This window comes from Aythya fuligula, chromosome 9, assembly GCF_009819795.1.
Source record: "Aythya fuligula isolate bAytFul2 chromosome 9, bAytFul2.pri, whole genome shotgun sequence".
Lineage (NCBI taxonomy): Eukaryota > Metazoa > Chordata > Aves > Anseriformes > Anatidae > Aythya > Aythya fuligula.
In genome coordinates this window covers 17,996,076-18,022,047 of record NC_045567.1, presented here as the reverse complement: position 1 = coordinate 18,022,047, position 25,972 = coordinate 17,996,076, and the positions used below count along the sequence as shown (strand labels likewise).

Sequence of the window (25,972 nt, the reverse complement as noted above, 5' to 3'; positions counted from 1 at the left end):
CTTTACCTTTATAGGTACATTAAAGATTATTTATTGAGCAAGTGAGGTTGAAAGCAAACGGTTAGAAATGGAAGATATATTGCTGAAGTATTAAAGTATAGTCCTGGTCTAGCTTAAAAGATGGATGACTTCAGATGAGTCATCTCAGCTGTTTTTATCTTGGGGTCCCTTATTTTTGTTCCAGCTGTCAGAGCTGCAAGTTCAGCTCTCAAGTTATGTGGAAGTGCTGCCTTCAATCTCCTTCTTTCCTCTCATCCCCACTCCACTCTTTAAATCTTTCTGGACTAAGATGCTGGCATAAGATTGTGAATGTCCTGTTTAGTTCTCCTTACCAAGTGGCAGTCTTGGGTACTTAATGACTATTTTGGTTTCCTGTTTAATACTAAATTGGCTGGGCATGGGGGAGAGGCAGTGCATAAACCAGGCAAATACTGTTTATGTTCTTTCTGTAGCTGCTCTTTGGACACCTACGGGTCATTAATTCCTTTGTTCCTAGCGAACCTGCCAGCTGGTGGCTCTCCTGCCCAGTTTGAGCTGATCTCTTCATGTGGGCTGCTGACCTGTTCCCACTGAGCCCCACTACAGGATGTGCTCAGGAGAGATCAGGACCTTGGGACATTACTAGCTTTCTGCTGAGACTGTAACTGATGGAAGTGATACAACCACGATACAGAGGAACAGGAGTTCCATCTTTCCTCTCACATTACCTTCCACATATTGTTTGTACTAAATGAAAGAGTAATATTGTTTCTTTGGTGGCTCTTCTTGTGTACCTACGGTGAAGCACATGCTTAAGTACTTTGCTGGAGTTAAGTCACAGGGTCTTGCTGCCCAAAGTGTTATTTCCCTTGGGAGCGGCGATGCATTGGGCCAAAGACAGCAGGTCTTTGCCCAGCAGGTGGATGCCACTGCTGAAGAGGGGCTAAGAGCTAAGCTGTGACTATAGATCCATCACGCAGAAGCCCGAAGTGTTACTGCAGCTTCCAAGAAACAGCCTCTAATGACAGAAAGCAAATCAGCATCATCTTGTGACGCTGTTGTTCCTGTAGGTTATAAATTTTAAAAAAAGACAGGCTGAGGAATGGAGCATGGAAATCCCTGCTGATCAGGAGCAAGATTATTTTTCTCCTTTAAGAACATTTGCTCAGCTTTTTGGTTTCCAGTGTTTTCAGTTGCCATATCAACCTGAGAAATTTGCCTGGCAATTGACAGTATATTTTTCAACAGAAGATTTAAAAATTTAGTTGCATCAGCTCCAGTATCTCATTGCTGGGATTTCATTTTATCTTATTTTGCTTTATTCTTAGTACTTGTTTTCCAAGGCACATCAGCAGATGGACAAGGATACCCACACTACCTCTGACCAGGCACATCTCAGGTTCAGAAATCTGCGTGTAGAAGCTAGGTGCCAGGTCAAAATGTGGCAAAAGCAGGGATAAAGCCTGTGGGTCACATCCTTCTCAGGGAACAGGCTGGGAAAGGCCACAAGAGTTGGCAGAATCACTTTGGCTTAAGTTAAGTGGCAATTTCAGGTTTTATGTTGCTCTGAGGGTGCGGCACAGTGGAGGGGAGGGAGGTTCCTCTTGGCTTTGCCATTAAACAGTGAGTTGTTTTTTGGAGTACGTCTCCCCTCATCTCCCTCCCAGCACCATCAGGGTGGGAAGCCTGCACCTGTGCCAATGGTAGTCTGTGACCTCTGTGTCCTGCTGTCCATCCATCCATGTCCTCTCTCCATCCCACCCCTGACTATTCATGGGTCACTGGTGTAAATGAGGAGTGAATCTGTCCAGTGCAGATGAACCTGCGGGGACTTTTCAATGGTGAATATACTGTTTGGCTTGTTGTGGGATTTTTTTTCTTTAAAAGGAATGAGAATGGAAAACAAGAAAGTCAAAAAGCCCTGAATCTTTATCTTTTCTAAGTGGAGACACCGCCACAGCAGGACATAATGGCTTGCTGTGGTGGTGGTTTGCCTGAGAGCCTGGAGATTTATGTAATGAGAAACACAATTCCTGCAAAGAACATTGTTAAACCTTTTCAAAATTTCAGCTATAAGCCATTTTATTGCTAATAATATGGCTAGATTCTCCTTTTGAAGAATCTGGGAATGTTTGACAAGAGGGGAAAATGGAGAGGACTTGAGGCACCATAATCTGTATTTTCCATTTACCTTGCTTGAAGCTTGAACAACACATGTGCCACAAATGATTTGTTTATTCCTAAGCGCCCCCAAGGAGCCCAGTCTCTATTCTCAGGCATATAATGGCTATTCAAATGAAAGCTTTAATAGATTGTTGCAGATCTGATATCAATGCAGTGAGAGAAAGAGATATGCAAATATTCAAAATTAAACAAACTAGCTCCTGCCCTTTGCCTTTGGAGGTGCAGTCTCAAATCTGGATCGTGTCACCAATGCAACGAGTCTGTTAGACTCAGCTCTCTGGGGAGCTAGATCCTTTTTCTCTTTTTTCCAGCTTGTCTCACAAAACTGTCACATTGTTTGAAATATTTGCTGTCTGTAATACTCAAGACTGAGGAAAACCCCAACCAGGGCTGAAACACATGATGTATTCTGAGTTGGGACTGTTGGTGGGAGAAGCTCCTGCTGTGCTGGTTTACTCTGTGTCTTCTTAGACGAGGGCCTCCAACTTCAATGCCTTCCCTGGGCATTTCCCCACACTTGACAAACAATTCAGGAAGAGTGACAGTTGCTTTCCGTGAATAGAGGTGTAGTTGTTTGGAGGATACAGCCTAAACAAAATTTGGTTTTGTCCACACTGGAAAACAAAACAGGGGCTCCACTGTTCTTGACATAGCCCCCATTCTTCTTCCTCTTCTCACGATCTGTGCAAGAGCTGGGCCCAAAAACCACTTCAGAAATGTAAAAACGTCATCCACCTAGCCATTGAACCCATGCCAGCAGCTACTGTGTGCTCTGAACAGCAGGTAAAAATAATAATTTTACATCAAAAATACCATAAAAGTTTCCAGTGTCTTCTAGGCTCTTGTAAAACTGCTATTATCTTGTCCAACCCCCAGGGCTTTTCATATAATTATCAATTATGCTTTGTGGATTTTAAAAAAGGCAGCGTCTCAAACACAGGCCAGGCTAGGGATTGCCCAAGCAGCAGTGGTACTTTGGTGTGCCTGTCTGGCAGGAGGGCCTTGCTCACCCCACCACGGATGTGGGCTCCTGGCTCAGGGACAGCAATCCCCAGAGCATCACTGAGCCTCTCTTGTCCTCCTGTTTCCTGTGCTCTGATCACAGGAGCTTTGACGCAAGGCTTGCCTCTTGCTCCATCAGTGCTGCTGGTGAACTGAAGGTTCCTGGTAATAATGAGCAGGATTTGGGATTTGTAAATTCCTAGGGATTCCCCATTTGGCGTAGGGCCATCCTGCTTAATAACCTCAAACCTGTGGGCAATGGCTTGCTGTTCTCTACTTGTGCACTATTAGAATTAATCCATGAATCTCCAGACATCTAGAAAACACAGACTACAGTATGAGCAATTAGAAAAGAGAGCCCAGTGCCTTCTCAGGAGGAGGCAGGAGGAACTTTGCTTTGGTTAAGTCTGTGGACAGTCTGCTGGCTGCAATAGGGACCAGCATACGTCAGAGGTGATGTGGGAAGCTGGGTTTGCACTCTTGATATATTGCTTCATTAATGTGAGCCAAGGCTGGGTGCCTTGGGTTTTGGGGCTGCAAGATCTAATGACAGCAGCTGGGGAAGAGGCCTTCAGGAAATAAAGTCTCAGCTTTAATTTAGCTAGCCATTTATTTCAGAACCAAGAAGGTAAATGACTGATAGCCCAAATGATAGAGATCTTTGCATGCAGATATGAGAAATATCATACAGAAATGTTCCTCAAAACCATTTAATGACAGTAGTTGGAGCCATAGCCAAATATCTGAATGTGGCTAGACGGTTGGTTTCTACTTGGAATTAAAGGTGATCTCTGAAAAAACTTGGCTGTGTTTAAACATGAACTGGGCTGTAAGCTTCTTATGGGCTGTGGCTACAAAAAAAAAAAAAAAAAAAAAAAAAAAAAAAAAAAAAAAAAAAAGGCTGACTCACAGTAGGAGAGTATTGGGTTGGTACATCCCTGTGAAACCCTCCCTGGTCTCTGAACGTGCCCAGCATCTTGCTTGAGATCCCAAGCACCCAGCACTCCCTTAGAGTTCTCCTCGCAGTGTGGGAGGTAAATATTTCTGAAAGACTGGCTTAAGGGCTTTAGATGAGAGGTGTTTCTTTTGGCCTGTCAGTAGCAGAGAAGAAAGAAAATGGACTTCTCCAAAGTTTTTCCAAAATGCGTGCCTGATTCAGGCGCGCCCAGTTTCCTCAGAAGTGTGAGTTCCTGATCCCAACAGATACTAAATTAGATTTCCCTAATACCATTGCCAACCCCATCGTTTCTGCATAGAGTCCTCCCTGAGCAGCACATGGAAGCAGATTTGTATAAGAATTTTCCAATTAAACATTTTTCTAATTTGAAAATATTAATTAAAAACTGATACATCTTGAGGGAAACTCTTGGTTTTGGCATATCTCATTTTCAGTTTAAACCATCTTGACTTAGTCAGCATTTTATAATGAAAGATATTCTTTTTCAAATAAAAGCATGTGATTCTATAGGAAAAAATATACTAAGGAAAATTAATATTTAAGCATGAAATAATTCAGAAATGCTTCATTAAGATCCAAGAAGGCTCTAATCAATTTTTGTTTCTTTCAGATTACTGGTTTCAGAAATTGAGATTACCATTTCTGGTCCTATTTAAGACTGAGGGAGAAATGAGAAATTCTGAAATCTTTTCAAGACTGGAAAACAGCTTTCTACAAGTTCCCCTCAAATGAGATTGCAGAAATTCTTCTTTCTCCTACCCTGGCTCTGTTACCACGCAATTCTCTTCATGCTTGTCTCCAAGACCAAATCTGAGCCAGCCTGAGATTTGTGCTAACGGTGAGTGCCTGCCTTTTTTTTTTTTTCTTTAAATAAAACAATTTCCTAAGGCATTGAAGTGGGCCTGATAAAAAGCGGCTTTTAAAATTCATTTTAGTAAATAGTTTGAAACCAGACCATAAAGCCTCATAACTGTAGGTTTGCCCTTAATTGTACCTCACTGACAGCCCATTTTCCTTCTCCTTTGCAACCACTCTCCTTTTTCTTTAATAGCAAAACATATTGTATGCTACTTTTGAAAGATTTGTGGGTTTTCACACAAATTGAGCAAGATCTGCAGGTAAACAGTGTCACCTAGTGGATGGATGTCATCAACTTTTCCAAACTGTGGAAGAAGTTTGTCTGCGTGCTTTTTCCATTTTTTTCCCAGAATTTCAAAATATATAAAATTTCAAATTGGCAAAGGCCCTGTACTGAGAATTGGGATTGTTCCCAAAACACTGCAAAACTAAACACGCATAATGTGGTGGGCAGCAGCAGGCTGGTATATATAAGTGATGTGCACGGGCATGGATCCAGTCACATTGGTGGATACAAAAGGCAAGAACAGATTCTCCAGCTCAGTGCCTGAATAGTGAAAGGTTAAGGCAGAACAACGTGAATTTCTTATTTCATGGATATGTGAAGGTGTAGTGAGTTCCACAGTAGTCTCCTGCACCCTTAGCTGCCTGTCTCCAAGCACAGAAAACAAGAGAACATCAGTAGGTGGCTTTGTTGTATAATCAGACAAGGTTCCTCAGCAGTGAAAATAAAAACTCACGAAGTGCTTGGGATGAGAGATTTGGAAGGGAGCACCTCAGTTCTTGGGGGGAAAGTATATGCTCCGTGGAAAAATTTCATCCTGGGAAGGAAGGATGATAACTACAGGGATGTGATGGTAGATATCTATGAGAAATGCTACCTAAAAGAAGCAGGAAATATGATAAGGCTGGAAGAGCCTTCTTGAATAGGAAGTAACTGGTTGGAAATTCAGGGCGTGATAGTCTCAGTCAAGGGTAAAATACCCTGGAAGGATATGCTGCTACAAACTGGAGACTGGATATTCTGACGCCCACTTTACATTACTTAGGTTTATGCTTTCCAATTAGTTTGCTGTAAGGATCCCTCATCTGGAGTCAAGGTGAGTGCAGGGTGGGTAGAAAGAGAAGGGTTTGTGATGCCCTTTCTCTACCCCATCCTTCCACTTCTGTAAGGCTTTCACTGCAGTTTGTGAGCAGATTCCGGGAGCAAGGTTGTCTTAACTGTATAGTCACAACTGCGTTTGGCTTTTCTGAAAATCCCTTGAGTGCCCCTGCTTCTTTCCTTACTCCTTATTATAGCTGCTGCCCCTATAGTTCCTCTCTCTGGGGCAGCGAGGGCATAGCAGTGAGGGGCAGGGGAGGCAGCGAGGACCCTGTCAGTGGGAGCAGGGAGCTCGTAAGCTCTGGGCTGTTTGGACAGGATGTTTTTTGAGAGAGGCTCTCTGCTGCTGTCACCCAGAGCAGGCAGCTGTAGTCCAACATTTATACCCAGGTCTTACATTGACATGGATTTGGTTAAAGCAATTAGCCAGAACACTTTGAAGAATGTATAAGACACGTTAGAATTGTAGTCAAAATGATAACTATCTAATTTTCATAGCTGAGGAAATCTGAACTCTAGCACTTAATTACCTTCCAAATAAAAAGAAAAAACATTGATTGATTTTTATGGCAGGTTGTTCTGCTAAGTTTGTATTTGGCCTGTTTTCTTCATTTTTGTCAAGTATGAAATGAATATTCTGTCATTCTTCTCCAAAAGGGTGAAAGCGATTACTGTGAAAAGGCCAGGGAGCTCTGTATGCAGGCAAGCTCAAATATGCTGCAAGTTGGGGCACTTTCTCACCTGAGTATACATTCTGTTTCCAAAACAAACACTGGCATAACTGTATTTACTCTGTTAGATGCAGTCTCCCTTCAAACTATTTCAGTTTTCCTTTTTGTACTAGTCTTCTTGGACCAGTTCCCACTGACTGAATCAGTGGAAGGCACCGTCCTCTAATGGTCCTCGCTGTGGATATCGGCTGGTATGGGCATATCCCTTTGATTATTCTGTGCCTCAGTTTACTTCTCTGTCAATATAAGCTCTACACTCACTTTCCATGATGCTTTTATTCTGGGGATATCTGGGCTCTTTTCTTAGCTATCCTCCCTCAGATAGTCAAATAATTACTAAATCAGATATTTTTCATTTTCCCTTCTCAAAGAGAAAGCAATACTAATTCTTTTGCTCATTAAAGTGTAAATGGAGAGGAAGCCTGTTGAGTTCAGTAATACTATGAAACGTAAAAGCAGCATGTGAGGTCAGTCTTCCAACATGAATTACTAGTGCAAACAAAAGTGAGCAAAAAAGCCTGAATGGATCAAAAATCCCACTCCTGGGAATAGGTGAAGAAAAGAAGAAATAGAAATAGCACCTGGAAAATGTTGCTCTCATCAAAAGAGACCTCCTCCCCTGTAAATATCCCCTAACTCTAGTATTAATCAAATAGAAAATCACTTATTCTATGGAATCCTCTTTTACTTTGTGAAAATGCTCATAGTAAAACCTGGCCTTTATTTTTAACAATAATCAAAAAAGAAACTCTTGTTCCACCAGGAAATCATAGTTCCTTCAGCCAAGAACATCTAGTTTGAAGTCTGAGAAGGGCTGGCATAGCTCTGTAACAGCGTGTAAGGACAGCCCAAACATCTTCACATTCCCAGCCCAGATCTCTGCCACGACCAGGCCCGTTGGATGCTCCTGCTTGGCCTCTGGCTGCGCTTGCTGCCGGATCTGTGTGTGATGATGGTATCATGCCGAGCCCAGGGTGGCTTGCCAGTTCCCCCGGGGACACAGGTACTGTGTAAAGAGGGGGTTTGGTGGGCAGCCTGCCTAACGCTGAGAGGGAAACTGCTGCCTACCATATACCCTTCCCTCTGCAACAGCGACACACATGAGCACTCCTAAGCCCCCTTTGGCATATGCGTATGTAAACAGGTCCAAATGGCAGAGATGACAACTGTGCGGAAAAACAATGCTGCCAAAAAGGAAAATTGCATCACTCAGGTAGCTGAGAGACCTCTGGCAGCAAAGAAAGGTTGTAAGAGTATGATCATGTTAACATCCATCCCCCTGGCTGTGTGGGTGAATGATAAAGGTTGTAAACTTGCATCTTCTGCCTGAATATTGAAAATGTGGCAGCTACTGCTGTAATAAGAGATAATATTTTATTCTTTTAAAAGGTCAGCACAAGGGAAAAGTGAAACACAAGACTTACAAGCTGTCTGCATCCCATCCTTCATGGTGGCTTCAGCCCCTAAGTAGTCACATTCCTGAGCACTGGGGAAATGCAAGAGCTAATCATTTCCTCTGACTCAAAAGCGAAACAGCAGAACAGAAAACAAACCAAAAAACATGTTTCTGAGTTTCCCTGTTTCAATCTGCTTCTCAGCATGTGTGAAGCTTTTTTCATCAGAATCATCATTTCTCATGATGATTCAGCTTAGAGCATTGAGTTGCATGATTCTGGAGGACTTCAAAAAATGTGAAGTCCTAGAAGTAGTCTGGAAGGAACTACAAAAGACGCCATGTTTCTTGGGCTTTCTTTGCTGCCCATTCAGATTTTCCAGCAGTGCTATGAGATAAACTTTTTATCTCTACATCACCTCTACTATCATCTACATCACGTCCAGCTCCACAGCAGCTCATACCTTCAATGGGATGATATCTGGTAAAGAGCTGAAGGAATGCTTTCACTTCAGATTTACTCCCTGCCCTCTGACTCTCCCCCTTCTGAAGAGGTAGCTCAGAGTTTCTGTACCAGCTCACCAGGGAAATGAAGGTCTCCATCAGGACTGGTCATTTTACTGTGTCCAGCCATCCCACTCTCTTTTCCAAGATGCTCCAGTCCACGCTGATTCACAGCCCAGCTGCCAGAATTGATTCTGCTTTCTCACCCTTCCCCAGGAGATGTTTCAGCCTCCACAACTCAACTCCCAGCTGGGTTTCACCATGTTTGTGTCTCACCCTGGCAAAAGCTTGCCATGCTCCTTTCACAGGGGCTGCAGAGATGACCATGGGTGTCTGCTTGTATCATTTATGCTCCTTCATTATTACAACGTAGGAGAGGGGAATGGCCAGAAGGTCATTCAATGGCACCTCCGGAACGTAGATCTCAGGATGCTCCCAGATGAAACAGCCGTGTGAAAACCCACCACTGCTGTTGACTTTACTGGTTTAAGGCTGTCTGGGTGTAGACACTAATCTGCCCTCCTGTTTCCAGAGGCAAGCTACCAGTGTAGTACATTAATAAGGCAACCAGGGGGAGGTGACACCTCTTCTGTACGTGTGGGACTTCAGTCTCCAATGGTTTAATTCCAGCACCTTTCCCCACTGCAAAAATGGTGAAAATTCTTGTTCATGTTCTAAAGTCAGCATTAAATGGGATATTTTAAGCTGAGAATATTTTCCCAGTTCTTGGAAAGGGTTAGACACAGCCCGGAGCTGGGCAAAGTGTGTGTTTGCCATCAAACTAGGCAGCTGTGTTCATCTCGTCTTGGATTTCTTTATATGAGACGGGCTGATTTATAAAAGGAAATGCTGAGGCCACACAGGTTGTCAAGTCTCTAGTCTAACCAGGTGTAATGACTGAGGTTTTTCAAGCAAGCTGCAGTTAAGGGAAAAAATAACAGATCATGGGTCAAATCCATCCCTGATGCACCTCTACTGTCTTCAGTGAGTTACCCCTGGGTGAATCTGGCCCCACGTTCCTCATGAAATAGAGCAAGATCCCTTCTGCAGCATAATCAATTGGAAAAGGGAAAAGGAGGGGGGGGGGGGGGGAAGCTTCCTTCTAACCCACATTAAAAATAATCACTTTTTGTTGTACAATGGGGCAGAGAAAACCAGTCCTACTAGACACCAGAGTACAATTTCCTCAGCATGTCACGGGGGAAAAAAAAAAAAAAAAAAGGCATAACTGAGGGGTCTCTTTCATCTCTGCTCAGTTCTAAACAATACAAGGAAGAGGGGAAAGCATAAATATATGTATCTATATAGACATATATTTGTGCTTCTTGGATTGATTATATCACCAGTGTGGGATCTGGAGGTCCATAGGAGAAATTTTGCACAAATAGAGTGATTTAGAAATGAGGATTATATTCCTTCTGTTGATTAGACCTGTTGTTTAAAAATAGTAAAATAAATCTGTTATAAATGCCCGCTAGAGTTTTCACTGCTGTGTGGTGTTTTCTGTTTCAGCTTTTTCTTCCCTTTTGGCAGGTCTGTTGTGTACGTGAGCTCTACGGGAATGCAGAAAAGCCACCTGAGGGAGAAAATTGCTAATCACTAAAAATTACTAATCATTCTTTCACACTAAACAAATCCCACTGAGAGGTTTTTAGTTACACAAAGGTGGATTTTTTTTTCTTTCCCCTTTTCCCTTTTTCCTCCAGCTAATGATACAGAGGTGCAAAACGGAGGATATCACATCCTACTATGCATTAGCTGCGGCATTTTCACATGATAAGATCTAGGTCTGAGTCCAAAATAAAAGCACAATAGCCTGAAAATCTTCTAATGCACGGTGCTAGCACTTTGCAACCAAAACGACAGGAAAGGGAATTCAGACAGTCACAGAATCACCTTTCCAAGGTTATTTGTATTCTAGTAGTGGTGAGGTCCCCTTGCTGAGACCATGACCCCTGTGCAGTTGCCCCCCTAGAAGAGTTTACAACCTAAACAGATGAGGCAGAAGGTTGGATGAAAAAGACATAATTTGATCTGCAATTCTTACAGGTCACTCGGGGAGTAAGTGCTTGTCTCAAGGTTACATTTAGACATCTGTAGAACTAGATGCTAAACCTACTTCTTCTGAGTCCCTGTGTCCTAACCAGAGGAGTCTTCTCCCTCCCAGCTCCCCTCTCCTAGCACCACTCCCTTTGTCTTAAAAAGACTTTTGCTGGAGCATCATTCCCAGAAATACGAAGCTGTTCTTGAGTTAATCCCAGCATGGTTCAGGTTGACAGGGACGTGAGGTTGGAGGTCATCTTGTCCAAGCAAGACCACCCTTGCTCTGCACAAGCAAGGCCACCTAGAGCCAGTTGCCCACAACCATGTCCAGATAATCTTCCCATTATACTTCAACAAATCCATTCCCCCTAAAAGTGCTCATTTGCCTTTGCTAATTATGCTCAGAACATTTTACCAGCTGAAGTTTCTCTGGGGTTGGCATGAGAAAGTGGGCAGCAGCAGGTGCTTGCCATGTGAAAAGTTTGGGTACTTCCTCTACAGGGGCATCCTGCTCCCACAGTCCTCATGTGAGGTGTCTGGCCAAGTGAACTACATAAAAATTGTTGACAGCTGACAGCAGTGCTTTCTGGGAACTTTCCAGAGGTGTATGCATTCCTGGATACCCGTCTGAAACTGTGGGGCAGAGAATTCACCATAAAAGAAAAAAATGAGTGGCATTCCTGTCTATATTTAATTATGGAATTAATATATATTAATTTTTATATATATATATATGTACCTTTGCTTGCTTACCTCCACTTCAGACCTCGCAGCACAATTAAGCACCTTCTGCTGCTGAGAAAATGGCATGTTTTGTTTTCATTCCTTCAGCCTCTTTGGAAAATGCCGCAAGCTTTGGATTTTCCATCAGGCGTGGGGTGGCCAGGATTTCCCCGGGCTCAGCCGCTACGCCACAGCCCCGCAGGTGTGATCCCCCGGCAATGCAGCATTCCTGTTTCTCACTTGAGCAGAAAGAAAACTCAGGCAACAAAATCACCTTGTTTTCAGTCCATCATCAACAAGTTCATTCTGCCATGCTCCACCACTTCAGAGGGCCTGTTTAATTAATTTTGACACATTTCTTGCAGTTTGATTCTTTGGATCAAATTTAGGGCTTCTGTAAGTCAGCTGATCCCAGGTTCATACTACTTGAAAGAGATTTTTTTTCCACCCCTGTTCCCTTTGTGTTTTTTTTTGTTGATGTTTCATTTTTTCCCATGTCTTTGAACACAGTAGACGTCATCTAAACTAAACAGAGGTGCAATATGTTTTCTGTCATTGCTGTAAACTGGTCTGAAGCTCACCTTTTTGTGTCAGCTCTGACTATTCAGGTTGCAAATCATGAGACCCTCTCTAGAGCATTTTTTACTGCACTCATAAAGAAATAATGCAAAACTAAGAACTGTTCCTAAAGAAAGGATATCACGAAGCATGAGTGATGTCTGGTTACAGGTCTGCTCCTAATCTCTTCCCTGGTCAGAACAAAGTAGGACAGTGCTCTTAAAATACATCTATTTTATAACCAGATCCAGACTAGCTGCTGCTTTGCTGCAGTGATGAGCAGTTTTATTTAAATGCTGTGGCTGACTTTAGGATTAATACTGCATGGGAAGCACCTGTGAGGAGCCAACACTGCTCAGCTCCATGGCCATCCTGGGAGTGCAGCCCCGTGGGGACCATGCGAGTGGGCACTGCCACTTGCTGTTCCTGCAGATTTACTTGGTTTATGGCTTCTCAATCACTAAATATGTTGCTTGAAATATTTTTCTTTAGAGAAAGCATGCTGGTATTTTCTGAAGCAGAACATGGCATTACTTAAATTTCATGTTTTCACATAATATTTTTGAGCTCACCTATTTCACTGAATTCCACCCAAAATAATAGTTTCAGTACCTCAAAAACACCATTTGTTGGTCAGTTTTAGCCTTCCTCAGAAAGACTTATTTTTGCTTTGCTCCTTTCCCCAGGGGTCAAGGTGGGTTCCAGTGGAGCCTCCATGGAGCATCCTTGGCATGAGAGGCCAGTGATGGCAACAAGCTTTCTCCACCACAAAGCAGAAGAGAGGTGATCCTCCTCCCTGCGCTGAAGGATGAAACACCTTGGGTGTTTCAGCCCAAAAAGGGAGATCTCCATTGGTGTCTTCTGCCACGTGTTGACCTCTGCATCCCTCAGTGCTACTGAGATCTTCTGTGCACCCCACAGGCCAGAGGGAGATTGGTGGTGTGGCCGGAGAGATAAATCCCCTTCAGAGGAGCAGCATCTTTTGTTACAACAAGAGTGATAAAATGAATTGTTCAGCTGTTAAAGTACTTTTATACCATGATAACTGCAGCCACCCAAGGGTTTGTAAGCCAGAGCTACACAACATAACAAGAAAACCCAGCTATATTTAAGCTGGCATTGGACCACCACATGCACTAATCTCACACAGTTGCAAGGGTGAAAAGTCAACAGCTATTTGCCAGGAATCTTTATAAACGCTGCTGACATCCTTGCACTAAGAGTACATTGGGTCAATATACAAATTTAGGTATCTCTAAATAAAACATACGTTCATGTGGCTTTTGGGTCAAACTTAAAGGGCATTTACCTCTGATAGGCACCAGCTGTTATTTTCCTGCAGACTTCTGGGACTGCAGAAGCACAGACAGCCAGAAAGTCTGAATTTAAGAGGAGGAGGATTAAAGAAGATCCACAACAGTAAATAAGTGCTGCAAAGATGCCATTTTGTGGTGAAGTCATGCCACTACCATTACCAACTAGCCATAGCATAGGTACTGGCATCAGAAGGAGACCACAACATTGCCATCAGGTGGGTTAGTAGTAATTATAAGGTACTTGTTCAGTCTAAGGAAAATACGCTGCAGATTACTCACTGGCACCCAAAATGGCATAATTAATTGGAGCAATTTATTAAGACAAATAAAGGGTCATAGCTAAGCAGGGTACTTACAGTTAATTTATAGTTAACTAGGGCACTCATTTACCCTCATCAAATCCACCTAGAAGGTTTGTGAGAGGATTTCATCATGTCTTTGAGAAGTGCAGATGCTGGGTCTTCTCTCATGCTATGTGACCTTGCCACCGTTAATGTGTTTGCTGTAGGAAAAAGACTTTTCTCTTGCCCAAGTATGGTTTAAATGGTCTTTCTCAACTCAGTATTTCTTCAGCTAACTGTCTAACAACTAAAGCACAATAAAAATATACCTTATTTTCTCATGTCTTGTATTTGCTGTATCTTTTCTATGTCCGTAATCAGGGCTGATCCTCAACTAGTTTATAAGAGATTTATCATGAGATCATGATCATACATTGTCTTCATAAAACTCATACCAAAGTCCACATGGGCTCTTTTATCATTGGTAAAATGATTAGCAAACAGTCCTAGCTCAGTTCAAAAGAGTTATTATAAACCAAGACAAAATATTTTCTCAGGGAATTGTGCTGATTGAAGTTTATATGCAGCTTCTGTCTCCTCATTGCACCACGCTACCTGCAAATTGGGTGGAGAGCACTTTGAGCTGAGTCTTTTAATTTCTCTGTTAGAAATGACATGGGGGCTGCTACTGGTCTCTTTTCACAGAGGTTGCCCTACAGCCCCCACTACCAAACCCTTATCATGTAAACCCAATGTAACTGTCTTAATTGTTACACTTTGGTTTTGTGAAAGGGGGGTTGGGGGAATCCTGAAACCTTGTACATATCCAATTTGTATTTCTGCTCAATTTTGTTTATTGCCTGCTCTTTGTAAGCTCATTTTATCGACAGTTTTTTTTCTTATTAGATGTTCATGCTAACTGGGATTGCAATGCACTGAAATCTCCTAATGTTCTGGTTTTTTATACCACTGGTCACTCTGCCCTAACCCTAGATGTATGCACTGAATAGCCACATTGTTCGTTTATAATGTCCTTGGCTTTTCTATAGCCTTGTCCCTGTGATATTGCTTGTGGACACAGTGGGCTGGATTGAAGACAGTGAAGTTAAAAGTGGTGATGTATGCAGCTATGTAACTGTGAGAAGAAATGTATTGATTCCACATACTTCCTTTTCTAACCTGCTGTAAGGTGTTTCATCATGCAGGACATCATGGAGATCTTATATTTATTACTTAACATACATTGAAAGGTTTGACTTCTCTTTCTTGCTGGCTTTCTGAATGGAAAAAGCTGTTGTTAACATGTCTTGTGTGTCAGAGATCAGGCTGTTCATGACAGCTTATGAAGCTTTGAACATATATAGTAATAGAGAGGAATGGCAAACTGTTATATTAATGTAGCTGAAGCACAAAAAGTGAAACTATTGACCTTGCCAGCTCTGCATTTGGGGCAAATGTTACTGCAGTGAATAGAGTAACTTTAACTAGCCTTAAACAGAAGTTGTTTTTAATTTTTTTTCACATGTTTTGCTCTGGTCTAGATAAATGTGAATGCCTAAGAAGGGCTGGGCAAAAGACTAAAAATAGATGCAATTTTACAAATGTCAGGATTTTCTTTTTTCTTTTTTTTTATTTGTGTGTGTGTGTGTGAAAACTTGCCTTTTGGACAAAGAGGCTAATAATGAAATAGAAGCAAAAATTATTTCCATGGGTTGGTAAATCACTTTAAAGCTTCTGTTACTCTGATTTCCTTTTCTGGAATATTAACCTTTCAAAGCAGGTGAACAAAAAGCCTTTACCATCTCTCTTGCAAGGCATGGCACCAGTTCATTGAATGGAACCAGTAGGTATGGAATAGGTGCACATCCAGCACACCTTTAATACAAGGCAGCTCTTGACCTCTTTGAGACAAAAGGTCCTGCAAGTTGCAGTGCCTGGTTCCTGGAATATGCAAAAGATACTGCAAAAACATATGGCAAGAGATATTAATGTGTTGTGAGGTACAGATGAGCTACAGGGAGAAGCAGATTGCCCAGCTGCTTTCCATTCTTTTCCCCTAAATCCAATATAAAAATCATCCTGGCAGGACAATGTATGGGAAGACAAGGCTTGTCAAGGGCTGCTGTCCAGGCTCAGGTATGCTATCTGCCTGTCCAAGGCCCTGTTCCATGGAGGTGATTCCTGCCCCACAGCTCACTTGCACAGCCGTTTCTCTGCATGCAGCAATGCATTTGCTCATGCAGCTGCTGCCCCGGCAGTGTTAAATGCACCAGGGGCAGAGATGCCAAGGCACTGTGCTCCAGCGTGGGTTTGTGTGGCTTGCATCACTCAGTGCCACCAAGAAAAACTGCCCTCTGCCCTTCCCACAAAGGAAAGCCCTCACATGGGAGCACAGCACTGTCCCCCAATCCCACACCGAGCCTCTTGAAGCAGCCTCCTTTCACCCTGCCGGTGCGCGGCTTCCTCGGGTGCCACAGAGCAGGGAGCGTGCTGGGGAAGCCCGTGCCGTGGCCATTAGTGCTGCACTGGCAGCAGCCTCTGCGGATAACGAGAAGCCCTTCTGCCTCGCTGCTATTAAACCGCTGCCTTTTCACGAGAGGAATCCTGAATTCTTCCTCAAACCTAAACAAAAAAGTGAGCCTTTTATTCGTTTCATCATTATCTAGGGCTGCCACATTCAAATGATTCTCCAGCAGTCCCTTCATTTCCGAGTGCACACGTCGAGAAGGGATTGGAAGCCTTTTGATTAAGAATAAGAGGTGATGACACTACAACCAGTGCAGGGTTGTCATCATTACCATGTACCTGCACTTCCACAGAGCTCTCGCTCTGGGTTGCCTCTGATATAAAGCTGCTGTACTCTGTGCCCTAATTGAATGGAACTATTTCATAAACACGCGTTCCCCGAATCCCAGAAAAGATCCTTTTAGAGGGGAAGATATGGGGAGGGTGGTGGGGAGGTGGGGAGCTAGATGGGCTCAGTTCCTGGCAGACCAATTTTGTCTGTGAGAGAGATTTCTTTGTTCCCTGCAAAACTGCTTGTCGTCTACAAGTGGATTTTTTTCCCTCTCCTCTTCTCTCCTCTCCCCCTCTTCTACAAGTCAAATGAATGATCTGACCACCCACTTTTAATCTTGTGATTTTCTGCTTTTGGCCTGGATTACAAGTCACCTATGGCCACCTCCAGTGCATACATAGCTGGCTGCAAGTTTACACAAGACACCTTAGGGAAAACATCCATTCTTCCCTGCTACTGGCTGTTAGTGCCTGATACTTTACCACTCTGACTTGGTCACAGCTACGACTTTTAGGTAAGAGGACAGGGAAGAGACCTGCCATTTACCCGCCAGGATGCTCTCATCTCTCTCATGAGACTATATTCATGTGTAGGTCCTAAACAGTGGGAGCAACACTCTGCAGACGACTTGTTAAGCATTGTCCCTACCATCAAGCACGCTGTGCTTGTGCTCTGGAATCCTCACTGGAGATTTACTGTTTTCCAGATTAACATTTAAGTCCCGATTTTGACCCATATTTCCCTGCTGGCTATTTCCCTATTCTCTTGCAATATAACTGCAGTTTTAGTGGACAGCGGTGCTGTGCCTGAGCCCCAGAGGTTGCAGGAGCTGTGCTGGGCTGGTTCTTCCTTGGAAACTGGTCCCCCAGTTGCAGATCAATAGCTAGAATAATCCTCTGCTACCCGTGTATTTAAACGTGAAGGGCTTTTATTGTTAAACAGTCTTTCCCAGAGCCTACATTTTAGTGAGAATACTCTGAAACTGCTATATGAAGTTGTATTAATAGACAACAAAATTACAGCCAATTCCTGGCACTATTTCAATAGCTATGTATGAAATTTACTGCATAAGGGATGTTGAGTTAAAAGTGGTCAGAGGAGTTACTTTTATCTTGGCTTACATATAGCATTACATTTACACCTGAACACAGGGTGAATTATCATCCAGAGGAGTTGAGAAGGAATCTCTTTTCTCCAGGAATGGCAATTATATTTGATTAGGTACATGGGAGCTTTTTCCTCTCCTGGCCAAGGAGCCGAGGGCAGTGCTTTGAAGACACCCAGCCTCATGATCAAGGTGTAAAGCATAATGACAAATGTGAAGTTCCTGCAGGGTCAGAGTCAGCTACAATAGTTCAGGGGAGAGGGCATTGGACTGGGACTTAAGAGGCTTGACTCGACTGCCCTGTTCTTCCACTGGGCTGCAGGACAAATCGCTTCCTTTCTGTGCCACAGTTTCCTTATCTGTGAAATGGTGGTAATGAGCCTTTCTTCTTCATTTCTCTTTGTAATCGCTCCAAGAGCTGCAGGTAAAACACGCCATACAAGCACTTGGTATTACTGTGTTTGATTTCTGGGATTTTTGTGTGTGATATCCTAATGCAAGGAGCTTCTTCAGATTTGCACACATAAGCTCAAGGGCTGTGGTGTTTGTCATCCTGCTGTTAACAGCTCTTCCCTGAAATCATTTGGATGTGCAGGCAGTACTCTGCTTTTGTTTTTGTTAGGATATCTGCAGCCTGTAATCTTAGTGTAACAGGATTTGCCAGTCAAGCATAGCCCTCGAACAAAAGCACCCAGAGGATGTGCCTTTTTAGATGCTCTCCTTTGCACAACGAACCCCCTGTCCCTTTGCCTCTGGTTTCTGCTGGTCCCCTGTCAAGAGGCCTCCATGCCTGTGGTCATCAAGAGTTTGCCAACATGAGGAGGAGGGGGAGGAGGGAAAAAAAAAATCCCCTTGACGTGTGTAGTAATCTAAGCCTCATTCCAAAGGTGTTTGCTTAAGCATTGCTAAGGGTTCCTCCTTCCCATCCCCATCACTTCTCCCCTCAGCATGTCTTTGTTTCAAGATGGGAGGCTGCTGGAGAGGTGGGGGCATTCTGTGGCTATGCCTGGTCTGATCTGGGGGCTCTTTGACAACACGTGCAGGGTCCTGCTCACCATCTCCCCTTGCTAATGAAACACATTGGGAAGAAGAGTCCTGATCGTGAGGTGATAGCTCCCTGAGTGTCAGAGGAGGCGGGGTGAGCATGATGCTCTTTAGTTGGGGTCATTTGAAGTGATAGATGCAGGAGGATGGTACATTGGTTCCTGCTGAAATCTGAGAAGCTGCCTGTGTTGGGGAATGTCACCCAGCGCTCAGCAAATGCATTCAGATGAAACTGCTGAAATCTTGGGTTTCAGGCCTAAGTGACCACTACAGGCACTAGTAGTTCCTGCCTGTGGAATAAACATTTACTGAACACACTTCAGCATAATAACACTTTGTGTAGCAAGCAATCTCTCACCACCCTCTGCCTCTTCTCACTGTTGTGACAATCCAAACGCTACCCGGACCACAAATATGTCACTCTCTCCTAGAAGTGTTTTACTAATAAATATCTTAACTTCACTTCCCTTGACCAGAAGTCAGGGTGCAATACTTGTTTTTGTATTTGAGTTTGCCGTGCTGTTTTTCCCTATCTGTTCCCTGATGTTGGAGTGCAGGGCACTAATGGGAGATGCAGGATCTGCAGCCTTTCCTCTAACAAAGTATGCAGCTAGTGCTCGGTGATATCAGTGACCTCCACTATAAAATCGCTTTGTCCAAGGCCATACATTTCCTCCCCATCTCCACCTCTCCAGCTCATCTGCTGAGCATTATTAGAAGTTTGGCATAGTATCTATGCAAAGTAGATCATTTATACACTGCTGTGAGATATCGTGCTGGTACAACGAGTTTTTTTAGTGGTAGATCAATTTTTTCAGAAGGGATGCTAGTCTGATGGTACTTTTTTCTGGACAGAAAGAATCACCTGCAAAGTGAGGACCAGAGCTGAGCCTCTTGAATCCTGGCCCAGTGTGTCACCTGCAATGGACCACCATCACACTACAACTTATTTATGCAAGAGGACCACTCGCAGTAAGGGGGGAAGGCATTTTCTTTGTGAAAGGGAAATAGCACCTGTAAAACATGTATAGAAAAGTCTGGGTATTAGACAATATTATGACTTCAAGATTGTGAAGACTGCAAAAATGGAGAAGTGTTTCTCTTGCATTTCTGCAGATGTTTCTGCAGTATAATTCTGGAATCAAATTTCTCCTCCTGTTTTCAGAATGTATTGAGCCAACCCTGAAATTAGGGATGTGTCAACTGGAAATTAGGAAGCATTTGACTTTGACACTAAAATTAATTAAACTGTTATTACATTGATCTTTCCAGCATCTGTTCCACTTGTATGCAGAAATGCTAGTGTGCGTTATGGGGCCATTTTATACTGGTGGAATTGGATGCTGTGATCAGCCATATGCTGATAAAATTATTCTTTTGTCAGCATGTCTGCCTGGAATTGCTTCAGGAGCTGGAAACATTCAAAGCAACAATGCTCAGTGCTGAGTGCTTAAGATTGTTGATGTGAAAGGGACTTTTAGTCTAGTTCCATATCCTATGTACAATTCATATATAGAGATTGGCAAACCTCTTCCTCTCTGAGTATCTAAACGTGGGCTTTAAGAGCACTTGTGTTTTGAGACCAACTTTGTCTACTGAATGAAGAATCTGTTCATCTAGTCCAGTTGAGCCCAGTAGCTCTGCTGTCACGTTGGGGTGATTCGGTCAAACTCCAGAGAAGTCAGGAGAAGTCAGTGTAGAAAAAAATCTTACATAAAAACATTTCTGACTAAGCAGGCCAAGTGGAAGGTAAAAGTAATTAGGCTGTTTTTTTGGACAGTCCTTGGTACCTATGTGTGTTATGCTTGTGCAGCTTATAGATAGTACAATCACAGGCATCAAATTCCATCAGGATATAAAAGGGTTGTGTGGCAAACAACGGTGCTTTGCCTTCCTCTGTGGCTTGCATCCAGAATATATGAGTCCCTATTTCACTAGGTATGAAGGATGTGAGATTTGTCACATCCTGCTGAGAGCAGAGCTGGACAGAAGAAAAAAAGAACCAGCCATTGTGGTGCTTTATAGAGTACTGACAGAACTATCTCAGTCCCGAGGCTCTCTGCATTCCTCCCAGAGTGGTCAGCATTGCACGTGGAGCTCTGCAGGGATTTAAAAATAATAATGATGTGGCACATTCCAAATCCATCCATGAGCAGAGCCTCATCTGATTGCCTGGGTATTGTCCGTATCTGTAATTAGTCCCTAAATATGCACCTGAAACACAGCTGTTGCATGCTTTTTTAGGAAAATGGCCATTTAAAAATGGGTATTGTGTTGGAGAAATTTCTTTTCAGTAGTTTCTGTTTACAGTTGAAAGCAATTCTCTTCAAGCCTTGAAAAGGATGTAATTATTTGCTTTTACAATTAAAGCCATAAAAAGGGCTAGCTATTGTTGCATGCTCCTTGAAAACATGCTATCGCTTTTGATGACTGTGATATTATTAATCAGTTAATTATCATCACTGGATTAAAATAAAAATGCCCAAGTAAACACAAACGCCTTCCCTGTAAAGAATTCATCTGAATGCTTCTGAGTGTGCATGTGCCTTGCTGAGCTCTTGTTATGGCTGTGCACAACCTCTGTACACAACTGCCACGCTCAGGCACGTAGCGTGCGCGGGCACAACCTGCAATGCAGAAAGGTTGCTGCTTTGTGACAGCTCCATCAGATGTCACCACAAGGTATTTGTCTGTCAGCAGTGGCCAGCTAAGTGATTAGCTGACACAGCTACTTATGGTATGGGTCACCGGCAAAACAGACAGGTTCAAAAATTCAAGACATTTGTTCCAACTCCTCCCAAATGTCTTGCCTACTTCATTCAGGTATCAGCTCAGTTGTCTTGTGCAGGCAAAATAACACATATTGGCCCTTAAAACAAGCTGATTAAAAATAGCCAGTCTTTCTGCCCATGGTGGGCAGAAAGATTGATTTTTATTTTTTATTGAGGGGAATTTTTTTGGTCTTGCTACGGCTGTATTTGCTGCCCCTGCTAGAGTGAAAAGGAAAGACAGCCTCGCCTTCCATGCTAACTACTGCCCGTGTCCATGCTTGCGCCAGTGCTACCTGAGAACTAAATTAATTGGCATCAATTTTTGTGTCCCATTTTCACACTCGCATGAGAACCCAGATCAGCCCATCAAGCTGGTATTAAGAGGCAGATATAGCTCTTTCTCTCTCCAGAGAAGCAGCTATCTAAATCCATGGGAGATTTGTTTTTATCAACCTGCCTTTCAGGCTTTTCCTTCCTATCCTTACTTGAGCAGGATTTGCATGAACTACAGCCAAGGGATAGTTTGGTGTTGTTTACTTTAAAAATAATAATAACAAATAAAAAGTAAATTGTAGTGTCCTAGCCCTATAGAAAGGAGTGTAAACGAGCATTATGATTGGGAGCTATAAGAAAACCTAATGCCCCAAAACAATAACAAGCAAGTACCAAAGATCTAAGGTGAAGCTGATGGCTCCAGAAATGGACAGTCCGTTCTTGTTACAATTCTTGTTACAAAAGAAAATGCTTATCTATTTTGTTGTTGTTGTTTTAATGAAAGCTGAATTTGGCGCTGAGCTGGGAGGGTTAAAAGTTGCCTTCCATTTTAACATTTAATTTTTTTAATCTTTTTTTTTTTTTGAGCATTACCTCAATGATATGCAAGATCAAAGTTTCATAAGGACCTGGTTTCTTGAATTGCCTCCTCTGCGCTCATGCATGTGATTCTCTCTTGAAGTGGTAATGGCTGGTGATGAAAGCTGAGGGATGGGCGCAAGGTGATCCTGCTGGCCAAAAAAAGTTGCATAGATGGAGGAAGCTGAAGAGCAGTTTTCATGAAATATAAAAGAGGCAGGTGTGACTGAAAGTCAGGGGATATATTTAGATGGAAGAAGATCATATCCTCTGTCTAGTTTCCATGGTGTCAAAGTCATAAATCCTCATATCATAAAAAAAAATAAATGTAGACAGAAACATACTCTTTTAAATTTTCATTATGTGTCAGAGAGGTGGTAGGATTTGAAGATTTTGTCAACAGAAAAAACAGAGAAGTATTATTCTTTTGTAGGATTCAGCTCAAAAAATATGCTAGTCAGCTGACCACAAATATGAATCTTGAGAGATTCAAGCCAAAGAACATTTTTTGCTATGTGTGTGAAGGACTTTACATGAACTACACAGGCTTAAAGCAGCACAAAAAAAGCAAGGCCCATGTTCTGCTAATATTAAGGGGTTGACTTCAGCCTGACAAAGAAAAGCCATTCAGAATCTGAAAGCAAAATGCTCTGCTGACAGTTGTCTGAAGAAGACATACCATTTTCCTGATGACGCATCATGTATGCTCCACTGCAGTATTTTAGTGGTCCCCTTCTGAAGACTACGGACTCCTCAAAGTTACAGGAGTCTGTGGGCAATAGCAACTCTGCAATAACAAGCCACATCTCTGTATTCAGGTTAATTACTGCTGAAGTCTCAGTGAGCCAGATTATTTCCTGCCAGAAAGTGCTTGAGCTGCAGCAGAATGAATTCTGCTTGCATTTGCGTGAGTTTTAGTTTTCCATCCTAAATGCTGAAATTGAGGCAGAGAAGAAACTAAGCGATTTGCCAGAGATTGAACAGAAAGGCACAGAGTACATGGAGAAAGACAAGGGGGGGTTGTAAGTCCTAAGATATATTCATCAGTTGGCAGATTGCTCTGGTTTACCAGCATGCACTGCAAGGAAAATTAGTTACGTAAATGAGATGTTTTTAAAAGGACTTTTTAAAGCATCTTCCTCAGCTGTTTTTTGGTAGAGGAAAGTACGGGATGTTAGCCAAAACTATATATTACTGTAATGGCCAAATGTTATTCAAACATCATGACTAATAAGAGCAGAATTTATGTTTGTCCTGCAGTCTTCCAAAGCCCCAGTTCTGTGCTTTGCTCTATATACTACTCAATGCTGAACTTGGGGATACTCCCCACTGTTCAGAAAACAGGTAAGGTATATTGACATGAGAAGCTCCAAAGCTCATTAATTGCATTAATTAGGAAAGGCTAGAGGAGAGAGCCCTACATCTAACTCTCTTGCTGAATTCTTTCAAGAAAAATGTCCAGCCTTGAGTATATTTAAATTTTTACTGCCAAGTTAAACCCTTGCACGAAAAGAATCTTACAATGGAAATGCTGACAGGTCCTTAACTATAGTAGCAGTAGCAGACTCTGCCATAATAAAGATATTGCATGTTATCAATAATCCTCTTTTTGCCTGAATCCCTGTCTTTCTAAAGAGAAAGGGCTTACTGACTGGGCAAATTTATTTATAAATTTTGTCTTGGCACAAGAAGAACCACACTGACAATGCAGTGGAGATCTGGGAAGGCAGCTGGTCTGACTGCACGCAAGCAGCAAGCTGAGCGTCAAAGCAGGGCACTTAAATTTTCTCTCATTCCTCTAAAAGAGGGAGTGTGGGGAATTAAGGGGAAAAAAAAAAAAAAAGCTTCCTTTGAACAAGGCAGGGTCAAAGGATTTTACAAAAGATTGAGTAAACTGTCACAGTTGGTTCAGTGAAGAGCTCTGGAGGTCTTTCACATACTGCTCACCATCGGACGGAGTCATCTGAACTGGGGTGTGTGGGTATTTATGCTGTACAGAGGGAGGTGTACCACAACTGCCCCAGCTGATAAGGATGGGCCTTCCTGGGGGTTGATGATATTTTGCTTTGAATAAACTAATGGAGCGGTAAAGCTGTAAGGGAAGGCAATAATATCACAAGGAAGACACTCACTTTTCTCCCCTCCGTGTCGTTTACAAAGGGTGTTTTTATGTGAAAAGGCTGTGGTGGATTTCACATCTGTTCACTTACATGTCTTACAGACAAGATGATGGATTTATTTCATCAACAGCAGAAACTGTCAAAAAGTTGAAGCCCTCTCCTTTCACACAGTAATCTTTTCACATTACTGATATTCCAGTAGGAGTTGGAGTCTTTCATACAGCAACAAATCAAGACGACAATGTTCCTTAATGCTCCCGCAAACCTACAGCTGAGCGGTGCCAAATAATTGTCGTATTTCCCCAGGCCATTGGCCCATTTCTAACCGGCCCATTTCAATGTGGTAGAGAACAAAGCTGCCTACATATTTATTAAATAGATATTTTCCTGTAAGCACCAGGGTTTTGTGATTTTTTTTCTCCCTCCTTCCTGCAGTCACAGTATGCATAGCATTGATACCATGCATGTATAGGCATGAGGCTGCTGTGTGCCATGAGTTACCACCTTAACTCTGTCTATAGACACATTACGGTCCTTCACAACCCTTCAGTATATTGTCTCCTTCTGGTTAAAAAAAAAGTTGATAAGAGAAACATTTCACTATTATTAATGGAGTTAGCAAGCTGATATGGTAATGAAGTGTACGTAGAAGGAAAAAGAAAGGGTGTAGTGAAATGGTATGCAGTCACTAACGTGGTTCTGGTAACTGTAAGATGGGTGTTTGGGTGGAGGTGAGGATGTATGCTCTTAGCTTTGCTTTTCATTTTCTGTCAGCTGTGTTGCTATGCAAATCCCACAAGTGCTTCACAACGAAGTACTTTATGTATTAGTATACCTTGGGCAGGACTTTTTTTAAAGAGCTCCCTGTTGTCCTAGCAATGTTTGATTTCAGGCCAGGGATGAATGGTTTTGAAAATCCCACTCTGAACGTATATGGCTGTCCTCTATTACACGGATGTCAAATTTTCCTCTTCTTATACCCAAAGGCTAAAGTTTACTCAAAGCAGAACAGCAAGGATCACATTGCACTCATCATAATAGCTTACAACACGCAACCAATAAGTAGGTCACTTATCTGAATGGGATACTGTATAAGTAGCATGTTTGCCACAAGAGACTTAAGAGCAAGTCCCCTCTGGTGTGTATAATAGTCAGTCGGTCTGATCCAGTTCCCAAAGATGTTTAAACTAGACCTTGGTTTAAATGGAGATGGATCAAGGGCTATGTATCATATATGAAATATGGATGTGTCTTTTTCCACAAGGGCTTACTGAAGTAACTGGCGATGTCACAAAAGGCCAAAATTGATTGTATTAGTTCACTTTCAATCTGCATGAGCCATTTGAATGAGTGAGGCATATTCTTCCAGAAAACGCAGGTTATGCAGGGAAGGGGATAACACACGTGGCAATGTTAGCTTGGGACAACGATGAACTGTTCAAATCTTGCAGGTGACCTGACTCTGACCCTTTTAGTGACTAAAGAGATATGAACACTTCTTTTACTTTTCTGTCTGCATTCTTGGCTTGCTTTGGCAGAACAGCTCAAAGTTATGGGAAAGATAAAAACAGAATCCCCAGCTAAAGTAATGAAATACTGAAAAATCTTGCTGGAGAGGCTGTAATTTGGTCAACTGTCTGCTGACTGCTTT

At 42.6% G+C, this 25,972-nt stretch overlaps 1 long non-coding RNA gene across 1 annotated transcript in view; it reads left to right on the top strand.

Annotated features, from left to right (window-relative positions):
• The window catches only part of LOC116492617, a 49,322-nt gene extending 35,455 nt beyond the window's left edge, over positions 1–13,867 (top strand). Inside the window, exons 2-3 of the long non-coding RNA XR_004253608.1 lie at positions 4,734–4,961; positions 12,722–13,867. This is a non-coding gene — a long non-coding RNA (uncharacterized LOC116492617). The remainder of the gene's footprint in view (positions 1–4,733; positions 4,962–12,721) is intronic.
• Positions 13,868–25,972: the final 12,105 nt, after the last annotated feature.